The sequence below is a fragment of the Acartia tonsa genome, chromosome 10, assembly GCF_053477335.1.
Source record: "Acartia tonsa isolate MP-2025a chromosome 10, ASM5347733v1, whole genome shotgun sequence".
NCBI classification, from domain to species: domain Eukaryota; kingdom Metazoa; phylum Arthropoda; class Copepoda; order Calanoida; family Acartiidae; genus Acartia; species Acartia tonsa.
Window position 1 is genome coordinate 34,784,401 of NC_137269.1, and position 12,495 is coordinate 34,796,895.

Genomic DNA, 12,495 nt, shown 5'->3' on the forward strand with positions numbered 1-12,495 from the left:
CTTTACACAAGAAAGTACGTCGGATATTCAATTATTATATATTTGCTAAGCCTCCAAGTTCTTGAAATTTGATTATTGTGTTATATCTTGCGAATAGCCTAAATGGACCTCTAGTAATTGTCTTGTAAATTGTAGAATGATCGTTTCGGCCAATTACGAGATCTTAACATACATACACAACACACTTACTAATATACTACTGTAGGATAGCTCATTGTTACAGGAATCTACATGCAGAGTTTGAAATTTTAGTACAATTCCAACAATCTTAAAACTAAGGCCACAATTCATCTATTACGTACATACTTACAAACCTACACGAATTGTCGACAAGCATACCTGTAAAAATTAAATAAGATACATCAATGTTATCTTTATAAATCCTAATTCCTAGGGAACAAAAGGGATAAGACAATAGTCGTTAAGTAGATATACATCACCAATTATAACATACATATTACCTCAAAGTATATGACAGTTAATAGTTGAAACGTTTGTACAATTCAATTAATGAACCAACCAATGCAAATTTAAAACAAGGATGACAACATCCATAAAAGCAAAGCTCTGAATCGGTAGGACAAACGGACATAAACACTTGTATAATGTCAGAACTGAATAATCAGAATGTAAATGTATAAGAGTCAAAGCAAAATTGTAAGCAAATTTGTTGAAAAACTGCTTGATACAGGATAATGTTTATGGACATACTTACATTTTTAGGACTTGATTATAGAGTTGCTTCGCTTATAATATTGTACTTTGTTGTCCCAGGAATCAGTACACCAAAAATCAGACCAATCGGATAATTAGGTCACATACAAATTTGTTGTTAAAATTGTAAAAAAAATCAACATATTTTAAATGGACGTATGGACATTCTGGTAATGATTATAGAGTTGCTACGCTTTCTAACTCGTACCTCGTAACTAAATCACCATGCAAAGTTTGAAATCGATAGGACAATTCTAACACGCCTAAATTAACGAAAAAAGCTATCCGTTACGGACGGACGGATGGACGTACGGACGGACCGACCCTAATTATAGAAAAGCTTCGCTTTTATAGAAAAGCTTTGCTTTTAAAAAGTTCTCCCTGGTAAATCCAAAGCATTATTTCTCTGGTTTAGAGATATGTCATGGATAGATAAATTAATTTTCCATCAGAGTGAAATCCACAATATTTAACTGTACTTTTTAATTAACATCCTTGTTAATTGACAGATTATAATTTTTAAAATAATCAATGACGTTCATTGCATGAGGATAACAAATCAGTAACTCGCATTGAGGCTTTTAATTCGATATTTCGTTGAAACAAAACTGGTTTTAGCCATATTTGAAGATTATTAACATTTTGTCATTTTTCTATAAGATTCACGGCATGCTATTAGTAAAGAAAAGAATATATTTTGTCAACTTTTTCACCCCCTAATAGTTCCACTCCCCCCATGGGGAATAGCTGTGCACGCCACTGGTTAACACCCCGTAGAAGATGCTTAATGATTTTAGGGCGTTTCTATTGTATATAAATCTAATTATCTTTAATGTGTAGTCAATAATAATAATTTCAGAGTTTTGTACTGTTTGTTTTAAAATCAAGAAAGATAAGGTTGTGAATTTGTGAAACTAAATAGGGTGAAAAATTGGAAGGAAGGCCTTTCTAATTTTAAATTTGAGGGGTGTCCCTCTAACTGCATGCCACTGGTAGCAAATCTGCTTTATAGTTCTATTTACCTCTTAGTGTATTTGTCATTACAAAGCGCTAAGGGGAAATGTGATTTTCTCAGCTGCTACTTGAGATAAATGGCTAAATTTTTATGTGATTATTCCCCATAACTATGCACGACAAGTATACAACTGATATGCTTGGTCCTTTGATCACGTTATATCTGATAGGCAAATGACTATTGAGATTTTGCTGACAAAAGATAATTTTCAATCTGCCAATCTTTCTGTTTATTCGTATGAAGCTTGAGATCTTGGTAACCGCTGAACCAATAAGGTTGTGCTTCTCAGAGATATAGATACTAATCCTGCGGTGATTAATATATTGGAGGGGGGAGGGGGGGGGGAGAAACTAGTATATGTGTCATAAAAGGTGATTATGGCTGACATGCAATATCGATCGATGTAGTTTTTAAAAAGCTAAGGAAGCTTCATGACCACAAGTCTGATTGTTCATAGTAGACACTTTTAAATTACTAAAGCTTAAATATTCAAATTTTTTTAAAAAGGGATGTAAAAAAACCCTAAGGGGGTTAGTAATTTTTATCGTGAAAAAAAACATTGTTGGAAACTACACAAAAAATAATCCTTGTGTATGTCAAATGTATACAAATATGTTTGAGTACAAAATTATGAATTGTTTACTGTGGATCTAATCTAATATTCAAATATTTTCAATTCACACCAACTCATCCCACCCAAGATGGAGGGGGGGGGGGGTGGATGGATATTCTGACTACAAAGACAATTATGTCTATAGTAAGCGCAGCAATGACTAGCTAACAACGTTTTTTTCATCAAACATTCGAAACAGAAGGTTACAGAAATTTTCCTCTCAGGATTTAAAAAAGAAACAGCATCTGTGAGAGTGTCTGTCTGTATTGAAGGATCTCGTTTATCACTGAACCGATATGGTTCTTTTTTTTACAATAATGTAGCTTATAATAGGTCCTAGGAAGGTTGTTTAAGGGTACCACCACTCTCCCAAGAGAAATCGCCCCTAAAAATATTTAAAAGGGCCACTATTCTGCGCTGTAAAAACAGCAGATTTGAAATAAACAAATTATTTCGTAACTTAGATATTTTATTATAAAAAAAAACATTTTAAGTGCCGAAAGAGGCCTCTAGGGGCGTAGCCACTATTCATTGTTGTAAAGTAGAAGCTTATGTTGCTAATTTATCTTCAGAATGTACATCTCTTCTTTTTATTTAACCCACCCATTTTAATCACTTCTTGACGATTTGGATAAATTTAGATATATTGAGGGATAAGACAATAGACAATAAATTGATGTCATACCCAATATTTAGTTGAAAAGTTTTTTTTTATTTTAGGGGGGGGGGGGGTTGCAGATTGTATTAGATGTGGATCCCAATGATTACACAAAATTACTCCTTCTGTAGATTACAACTGGTAGTTTAGTCCCTAAAGCTTTTAAGCTAATAAATAGGAAAACGTTATTATAAAACTTTGCGGACTAGTGTAATAAAAAGCACAATGTCCCCCTAGCACAGTTTGGGTAGAAAATATCATCTCAGTGCCATGTCAGTACATTCTTATGTTACAATAAAAATAATCTACAACCCTTTCTCCTACCTTTCCAATGCATAATTAAGAATCTTAGTCTTGAGAACTTGTTGGAAGTGTAATTATATACTCTATTGTCCTATCCTCGTATCCTTGATAAACCTGACCCCAGTGGTCCCGAGTTCTGTCATGTAGTTGTCATATCTGTCATAAACTACACAAGTTTGTCTTAAACTGTATGTATTTGTCATATTCTACAAGAAATTGTCAAAAATTACGCCAAGGGGGTCGTAAGAGTTGTGCTATCACTACCGCATATTATATCACAATATTAATTGATCAGATACCGCAATTAATTACAACAGCCCAAACTGTTATCATCTCATTTGACCTATTCTCAATAATAAGCAACCATTTATTTATTTCACATTTTGTCTTTTTGCAATTATAAAGAACTTCAGTATTTTAAAATAATTGGAAGAGATTGCACATTGCCGTAATAGCAAATGACAAATATTTAGCAAAACAAATTCTGAAAAGGACAATATTAGCGCAAACAATAGGATAATGGGAATTAATCCCCCCCCCCGTCAATTATTTGTGAAACCATGTCTTTGGTATGAGGTATATAACATAGGGAAAAATTGTATGCTTTTTTATTCTAACATACTTAATGTGAGTGTGTGTTTATATTTGTGTGTGTGTGTGTGTGTGTGTGTGTGTGTGTGGCGTGTGATACTTGAATGTTATATGTCTTAAATGCTTGACTCCTTTTGACCTTATCCATCTTGTTCAGAGATAGATAGATAAATAGCTTGATAGATAGTTAGGTAGATTTATAGATAGATAGATAGATTAATGTCGCCCCCGAGGGGTTCTTTCCAGTCGAGCACCTCTAAGTTTTGGTGGGGGGGTGTCAAATTTTCTAGGATTTATTTTTCACGAGAGAGTGGTGGTACCCTTTAAAAAATAGTTATAAAATTATCTTGGACCTAAAAGAAGCTTCACGGAGACCCATATCGATCCAGCGAATAGCGAAAATTTTTAAAGAATGATATTTATGATTACATATGATATACATATATGCATATTGATGAATGGATGGATAACAGACAGATAGAAAGATAGAATAGCGACACATAAATGCATAAATTAAGTTTAAAACAAATGCCAATAGGTTAAATAATCAAGGGTTAAATGAAAGTCAAAGGAGACGTTTAGCAAACCTTTGAATTAAATAATCTACAATATCTCCATGATTTAATTTTGCTATTGATTTTTTTTACAGTTGACAGTCTATAGTCAGTCGAACATAACATAATTATATGACAGCTTCGCTACTAATAACTTTTTGTATTCAATTTATCATCATTTCTTTGTGATAAATTTGATGTTATTTTTCTAAATATTCTTAAATTTTGAATATATTAAATTTACATGAAGTTTTTGACAAATGTAAAATATTGTCTTTGTCTATATTTAGCTTAGTACAACGAAACACCCCCTGATTTTATTAAAAAGGATTTGGATGTTAAAAAATAAAACAAGGATAACAACATCCATAATTAGCGAAGCTCAAAAATTACGAATGGATATCGGGAAAAAAATTACTAAAGAGCAGTGTCATACAATAAAAATTAAACTTGGTAAAAAGGGAAATCATGAAACCTTTTTAAATCACTCAACCTTTAAGATCAATCTGACACCGCAATTTATAGATAAATCTAAATGAAACTTGATGGAAATAAGTAGAATATGACCATATTCAATCCCTAATAAATTCAGACGTCAATCCTGAATAGAAATCGAGAAAATCACAAAAACCCAAAAATCTAGGAATCGATCTGGCACCGCAATTAATAGACAAATCTAAATGAAACTTGATGAAAATATGTAGAATATGAGCATATTAAATCCCTGATAATTTCAGCCGTCAATCCTAATTAGGAATCTAGAAAATCACGAAAACTTTCAGCTGTCTATCTTGAATGAAGCCAAGAAAATCACGTTTTCCCCATTGCGTTACGGATGGACTAGCGGACAGATAAAGTGAATTCCTTGGGTACTATTTCTTCCTTGGGTACTATTTCGTCCTTGTTGTACTAAATAATTGACGTATTGTAGGTGTCATTTTTATATATATACATACTCAATATTCATCAGATCAGGAAGGGAGGGAGGGGACATTGAACTGTAATCTGCCCTGGTACCTGAAGTTTTATAGCCACGTTATATCATTTGCTTAAAAACTGTGGGTAATTTAATTCCATTTTAATTGGTTAGTTCAACACTTGTAGTGTCCAATTTTTTCCAATTAATAAGTTTAATATAGAGACGGGGTAATTTTGCACATTATAGTTGAGTATGCAAGTATATCAATTTATTATCCATTGTCTTATCCCTTAAGATCCCTGATATGCATATGAATAGGTTTTATGAATAGAATTTTGTACAAAAATAATAACACTTATACAGTTACCCTTACAAGACGGGGGGGGGGGGGTGTGGTATACCATGCCAAAATTTAAAAAATATATTTTTCTTCAACCAGTTAGGGAGGGGAATTTGGATTGTAAATTTATAAACACTTTTTCTTACTGCATTGCTAAATAAATTTGGAAACTTAAAAAAAATCCTGATTGGTAAAAAGGTTTTTCCACTAAATTGAGTAAATTCTATCCTATATTATAAAGTAGTAAGGTTTTTTTTGTCTCTAGCTTAGGATTTCGATAACTACTGAACTGAATGAGTTCTCCATTGCAGGAAAACTTCATAAAGGCTCTGGTATGGTTTTAGGCTATTTTATTTTTCAATTATGCTTTGGGATGGCTTCAGGCTATTTTCAGCCCACTTTCAATGCATTGACCCTAGCTGCTAGGGGCGCAACCGCTTATTAGAAATATTTTATTGAAGGTTTAATCTCCAAAAATTGGAATGACTAAACAGTGCAGTACCTCTTACAAACCGATTAATGTCCGGTGGCTTAGAACCAGTTCTCAACCATACTGAAATATCATGTATATCGTCCTAATACAGACAATTTTCCACGAATATTAACAAAAAAACAAAAAAGTGATACCCGTTTTGTTAGCCCGGGCTCCTAAGGGATAAAAGAAATCTTATAATTTTAATATCCACGGAAATTTGTCTATAATACAATGCGACAAATAACTATTATTTATATAGAAACATATCTAATTTTGTAATAGCTGCGCTACCTGTTGGCATAATTGTCCCTGTAATTTAATGAATAACATTTTGTTTTTAGTTTAAAATATTTAATATTTATGTTGGTTTGCAATATTTAGCAATATTATTTTCAACAAATAAAAGTACGGATAATTTTAATATTTCTTACGTCAATTAGATATTTTGGTTTATTATTTAAAATTATTTGCAAACATTTCCCTAGGACATTTCTTCAAACTAGTAAACAAACCTTTTAATTAGTGATTTCAATCTACAGCATGGGTAGATGTGTTTTATCATCATTGGGAATGTCATAAGGAGAAAGGATAAGAGGATGAATACTCACCCCTTTTTCATGGTGAAATACTACTTCCCCATCCCTAAATTTAGAAGCAGACGAAAATCAAAAGCCGCCCAGGGCTTTTTGTAAGTCAATCATAAATAAAATAATAATGTGAATAAAAAGAAAAGCGATATTTAGCAAACAGCCGTGGGCGGTCAGAATCAGCTGAATGTTCATTATGAAAAAAATTTCCCCCTTTTTAGAAATAGAAGGATTCATCTTTCATGAAAAAAATTTCCCCCTTTTTAGAAATAGAAGGATTCATCTTTCATGAAAAATTTTTTTTAAATAAAAATAAAATTCTATGTAATTTTTAATTAAAACATTAAAACGAAAATATCTAATCTAATATTCTTGCCCTAAATATGGAAATAGTAAAAAGTAAAAAAATATTTTTTTTAATAATTTTTAATCCTCCCATTTGAAAAGTAGTGGAATAGCAATAAATTTTAGCGCGGCAACAGCGCTGAGTAGGCCTCTAGGCCCACTGCCTATTTTCGTCTTCTAGTTGCTTCGATTCCTCTCTTTTATTTTTTTCTCTATGGGGAATGTACACCTTTTTATTGGCTATTATCTTTTCCCTTAAAATCCATGAGTATAGAGTAAATAAATAAAGTAAAATATGAAATATGTTAATTGTTGTTTCGCAGTCTTATTTATTGCACAACGTTTTCTATGGAAGTCCATCTGTGCATACTTAAGAATTGTACCGACTTACGGAAAGACCATAATTACAGAGTGGCTGCACTATTCAAATTATCATTTGTATATATGACACCTTTGGTAAATACGCATATTGACGTAAGTATGGCCATATTGACGAAATTATATGCGTACGGAATACACCAAGACAACGTTTTTAAAAAGACACAAATTTTTTTAGTAAATTATTTTTATCTCACAAACGAAAAACGCTTTTTTAAAATAGAACTACCAATCAGAAATTATCAGGAATACCCAAAGTTTTAAGTCAACTACATACGTTTTAACCACAAATTTTAATCTACAGAAGGGGTAATTAAGTGTATCATCATAGGGGATGTACACTGATTTATCGTCCATTGTCAAATCCCTTAAGATCCCTGGATAAATGTTCCTCGTATGTGTCAACAATATCTGAATATTCAAATTTATGTCAGGGACAAAGGGGGTGCATCAACTTTATTGCTAAAATTCTGTCTGTCCATACGTCCACTATAATATAGACGTCCCTAATGGCGTCTATAATTAATATTTTTGCTGCATAACGGTTTACTGTTCTATTTTTCATCTAAAATTTTTTTTTTAAAGATATAAAAGAATTCTACAAGCGACTTTTGATCCTTTAAAGATGGTTAAAAAATTTTTACCACTCCCTTATTCTTGAGGCTTAATGTTAACAAAAACTGTTTGCATATGATCATAATCAGTAGCAAGGGATAGGTTAATAAAGCACAAAATTGTATTTACAATTAAATAATTTTTCTTCTTGGTTTGGGTTTTGAGAAACACTTTTTCCAGCCTGGCCCTAAAACCGATTAATATCCGCTGGATTGGAATCAGTTCTGAGCCATACTGAAAAATTATGTATCGTTTCGTACATGTAAATTTTTTTTGGGTGCGCATACCAACATGGTGCACTCACTTGAGACTTTGTCTGTTTGATCCAGCAAGGTTTGTTGGTGTACTGTGGCTACTAAGATAATTATATTTGAAAAACCTTATATTCTCAGTTGAATATAAATAAAAGTCACCTTTTATTTAGCGATCGATATCAGACAATTTAAACAATTAGTTGGTTAACAGTTGTACAAAAATGCATCCTGTATCCCTCAGACGTCCAAGTGTGGGGTAAAGGCCTTCCCCCCCCCCCTCTTTTCCCTCCAAACATTAAAACCTCTCATTTTACTTCCCTAAAAATAAAAAGCTTGGACGTTCCTTGCACAAATATCCTAAAAAATTCCATTTACCTGTTTCTTAATCTCTGAAGATTATCATTATATGACAACTGTTGGGGGTTAAAACAATACAGTCAAAATTATTATCTGTTTTTAAAGCATTTTTGAATTTTTGAAAGGTGTATCAAAATATATCTTGACACCTGTAGAATCATAATGCAGAGTTAAAAATAAGAATAATACTAGAGTACAATATCTATTAAATAAAACACTCAAAAAGGAAAGACACAATAGAATTTCGTAAAAAGTACTCAATGAATAAAGAAAACAAAACTTAAAATTCCCACAAAAATAATGATGTAGGTTATTATTCTTATTTTTATATATTTTTATACTCTGCAGTATGATTCTACAGCGTAAATTTTGTTAATGCTATTTAAGATTTTACATTAATTCATCATTCATTGTCTCTTATCACTCAAGATTCCTGATTAGAGTAATTTAATAAATTCCTTGTTTACTAACTTATTTTAAAAATTTATAAAACTGAGGTGGATTCTAAAAAAAAAATTGCTCACTAATCGCTTAAAGGGGCAAAATTGTTTTCATGAAAAATCCACCAAAATCATAATAAAAATATACAAAAATTAAATAAAATCTTATGCTAATAACCCTTCTAAGATTTTGTTTAATTTTTGTAGATTTTTAATGTGATTTTGGTGGATTTTTCACGAAAACAATTTTGCCCTACTAAGCGATTAGTAGGGCAATTTTTTTAAATTTAAGAATCCACCTCTGATGTAAAAATTTAATTAAAGTCAAATGTAGTGTTTTTTTTAAATACCTTTGTAAAAATTCTTATAACTAAAAAGAATGTCAAAGGACAGTTTGTTTGCGCTGTTATAGCGGTTTTGCTGATTTCAAAACGTGATAAATATAGCGAAAGTGAAGATACACCTCGTGATTTAACTTTATAGCTGGTCCTTTCCTGTATTACGAGTTATCACACAATTTTCATCAACCCTTCCCCCACTTACAATTTGCAAGGAATCTTAGGGATATTATAAGACAATAGACGATGAATTGTTGTCACCACCTCATTATAAATAACAATATTACCACTTTAGAAGAATGAACTTATTGGTGTAAAAGTTTGAACATTGGTGTTTGGTATAACCAAATAAAGATTTAATACAAATTTTCAAAGTCTTTAGGCTAACGAATAAGAGAACTTTTCAAATGGCACTTCAGGAAAAAGTTTAATTTACAGTCAAATATCCCTTCTCTACTCAGGGTTTTACCCACTTGTAAAGAAATACTTGTTTATTAGGTTAGGTTAGGTTTAGTTGGGTCTATTATAGTTCAGCAAGTTTGTTCCCCGCTGTAGTTGGCTTTTTAAAGGATTGGAATCCCTCTTTGGGATTTGGCCCTGTTAGTCTAATTCCAATGGAACCATAAGAGACATAAAAATAAGGCTTATAGTACGATGGGAGGAAAGGAGGGGACAATGGGTCGTTTATTCCACTAGTCCCCAACGTTTTATAATAACGTTTTCTTATTCGTTGGCTTAAAAACTTGGGGGACTCTTATTGAATTTTTATTGTACGTACAGGTATAATTTTAGCTTTTGGTGGCTTGTTAGTATTAAACGAAGATATGTAAGTAAAAATTATTTTCCTATTGTCTTTTCCCAAATATTAAATAACGGCATGGCAGTATAACTTTGCTCCTTATCTAATAAGTAAGTCTTCATTAAAATCTACTATTTTACTATTTAAGTAACTATTACAAATAAAATAACTACTTACATATTTAATATCATAACGATACATTTTTACTAATTAGTTAAAGTCACTACAAATAAAGAAAAGCAACAGAATATTGTAAAATTTAAAGTAGCTTTGATGAACAATTTATCTGAAATATAACATTTTGTTATACGAAATCAAAGTTAGAACCCTTTTTTCAGCTCTACTTTTGACAACTTTAAAATTGCAAAAGCCCCCTTGAAGTCAAACTCCCCCCCCCGCGCCCAAAAAACTCCCCCTTCCTCCCTAGTCCCCATCATTTTAATCTTTCCATCTATTTGCCCGTTTTCCGAGTCATGATTTTTGATAATAGTGCAAAATCTACGCGAAATGCCCCAAGCTCTAGTTACTGCAAAGTTTTTTTTTGCAAGGTTTAGTCTTGGATTACTCGTTTTTCAATGTTGATTCTATAAATTTTAGTAAATTGTAACTTAATAATGGTTGAATAAAAACACAGTAACTAAACACCTATCGCATATACACTTTTTATGACACCCCCCCCCCCCCAAAAAAAAAAGAAGTAAAGGGGGAGCAGGTAAGTTTTAGGGAAATGATAACAAACATCCCTAGGATTATAAAGTATGGGGGGTCTGGTTAACTACCCCCCCCCCCCCTCCTTAAAACACCTATTAAGTATACATAGACATCCAAGGAAGAGTGCTGGGTAAAGGGGTGTTTATCCCCCTCAAATTTTGAAACCCTTTACTTTACCCCCCTTAAAATTTTTGAAAAATACAAAAGATTACCCTTTCCCCCCAACAAAAATATCTGAGTCCCCTAATTTTATCCCCCTCAAAATAAAAAGCTTGGAAAATGGAAAAAGTCCCAAAACCCAACCTTGTCTAAAACCTTGCTAGGCAACATAAGGATTGTAGGGTCAAAGATCAACCCTACTTGAAATTATCCACTTTTGACCCCTATAACCTTTTCATAAGGAGATTTCAAAATTTAGCAAAAACATTTTTTTCGAGGAATGAGAAACTGTCCCAATTTTGTATAACTTTAGCGGAACAAGTTCCAATTACGTCATATTTTTCTTTCCCGAAAAAGAGAAGGGGGAAAGAAAAAAAAGGGAAGGGGGGAAGAAAAAAGAGATGGGAGAAAAGGGGGTTTTCCCCATCTCTTTTGAAGAGATTTTCTTCCCCCCCTCCCTTTTTCGGGAAAGAAAAATATGACGTAATTTGAACTTGTTCCGCTAAAGTTATACAAAATTGGGACAGTTTCTCATTCCTCATTTTTTTCATCATTAAAGACTTTTTTTTATCAATAAACAATATCATAAATTAGTAAGTTACCTGTTTGCAAATCCTGTAAGATCTCGCAAATAGTTGATCAATTTTATGAAGTGCTTGATGACATGATTCAGACTATATGCTGATTTTTTTTTTCTTCTATGAAGTTCAAAACTTTAAAACTGGTTTGATTTCGAAAGAAAAAAATATGTTATATTGAGAAAACGTCAGTTTTATGCATCTTAAATTGAAACCTTTGTACGTAGAGAACAAATTTAAGTAGCGCAGCTACTCAGTAATTAAATGCCATCGTCAGTAAGTTTTTCTATGGAGGGTCAAATAATGAGTTTGTAATAAAGTTTATATTTAATCTCCATTTCATAGAGAGGGATAAAAAGAAAAAAGTAAAGAAATAAAAAAATCAAGAGAATAATATATACGCATATAGTGGGATAGATAAATAGAGCAAAATAATTTGAATGGAATTAAGTTTCATACTCTAAACAATTACGTTTTTCGAAATTGAATTATTGGTAATTTTTCTTTTTTTTCTTCGATTAAACAATTATATTACAATATACAAATATGGAACCCTAATAAACCTTCTCTAAAATAAATAAAAATTAATTGGTTGAGTCGTTTACAATACTTTAAGAACCAGACTGTAAATGAAAAGGTAAAATTTTAATGAATTCTGTCAACTACTAGCGGCTTCGCCCCTAGCCTCTAGGGGCTTAGCCCCATGAGGTTAAATCAATGAGAGTTTTTAATTTAAAGAAGGGGTGTCAATA

At 32.0% G+C, this 12,495-nt stretch overlaps 1 protein-coding gene across 1 annotated transcript in view; it reads left to right on the plus strand.

The window, feature by feature from the left end:
* LOC145329970 (uncharacterized) overlaps positions 1–12,495 on the plus strand; it is a 40,059-nt gene that overhangs the window by 17,262 nt on the left and 10,302 nt on the right. The gene's annotated exons all lie outside the window — the stretch shown is intronic.